Source organism: Nannospalax galili, unplaced genomic scaffold (genome assembly GCF_000622305.1).
Source record: "Nannospalax galili isolate Female #2095 unplaced genomic scaffold, S.galili_v1.0 scaffold542, whole genome shotgun sequence".
Classification (NCBI taxonomy): Eukaryota; Metazoa; Chordata; class Mammalia; order Rodentia; family Spalacidae; genus Nannospalax; species Nannospalax galili.
In genome coordinates, this window is record NW_008349083.1 from 394,942 (window position 1) to 396,312 (window position 1,371).

The window sequence follows — 1,371 nt, forward strand, 5'->3', positions numbered from 1 at the left end:
TTCTTGACTGATGAGCCGTTTCTCTAGCCCCAAAGAAGTGTAGCCCAGATTGGTTTTAAACTCGTGATTCTCCGGCTGCCACCTCTTCAGCATATCCACCACAACCAGCTTCCTATGGATTCATAAACACTAAAACAAAAACAAAAACAGGATTTTGTATAGATAGATAGATAGATAGATAGATAGATGATAGATAGATAGATAGATAGATAGAGCGAGCAAACAAATAAATGAGTGAGGCCAGCTCTTCTGTGCAGGAAGGTATGAAAGACCTCCCAATCTCCTCTACCATTGTTACTTCTGTAATGTTTTGCGTGATTTTCAGAGTGAGTCACAAATGCATATACTTGGGAGCTACAGCACCTCCTGGACACTTAAGTGAAGAGGCCTGGGAGGAGACAGCAGCCCAGGGATAGAGCTTCTCTGTTAACCTCTCCTGTGCTCCTGACAACTGAGAGGCATGATGACCCCAGGTTTCAAATGAGGCACTGGGGCACAGAGGAGTCATTCAGAGAAAATGTCTCCTGGTGTCTCCCTCAAGGGCCACAGGCAGACAAAAACAACTATGAACATGACCCAACATGTAATCATAAACTGACTTCCAATATTTTCTTTTTTGCAACTTTCTTTTGTAACTTGCTTGCACTGTTCTTGAGCAAGAGCTTTGGAGACGATGTTACATTGTAATTCCAGATGTTGAACACTTCTGGTGTATTTGCAGGTCAGTGTCTTCAGCAAGAAGCTGGCTGTGATCCTGTATCTTTTCTTTTAATTAATTGCTTTTGCATCTGTATGTATGTATGGTGCATCTATGTATGTATGCATGTTTGAGTGTGTGTGGGTATCCCTCTGTGGGAGGATGCACATGCTCACGTGTGTGCATATGTGTGAAGGCTAGAAGTTAGCACTGGATGTCTTCATTGACCTCTGCTCATGTTGAGGCAGGGTCTCTCAACTAAACCCAGCACTGTGCTCACTGATCAACAAGCTCAAGAGATTCTATGTCCCTGCTTCTTGAGAGCTAGGCTTACAGGCAGGCTGTCACACCCACCAGGGATTTCCATAGGTTCTGGGGATCTGAACTCTGGTCCTCATGCTTGCTTTACCCTCTGAGCCAGGTCCCCAGTCCATCTACATTTTTTTTTTAACTTTAAAAAAAGACTTCATTAAGAATTTCATACATGCACATAAGGTGTTTTGATCAAATCCACACCCACTCCCTCCCCTCCAATTCCTCCCATATCTCCCCATCACTTTTTTCTAACAACTTCATGTACTCTTTTCTTTTTCTCTTTCTTTCTTTCTTTCTTTCTTTCTTTCTTTCTTTCTTTCTTTCTTTCTTTCTTTCTTTCTTTCTTTCTTTTTTAACAG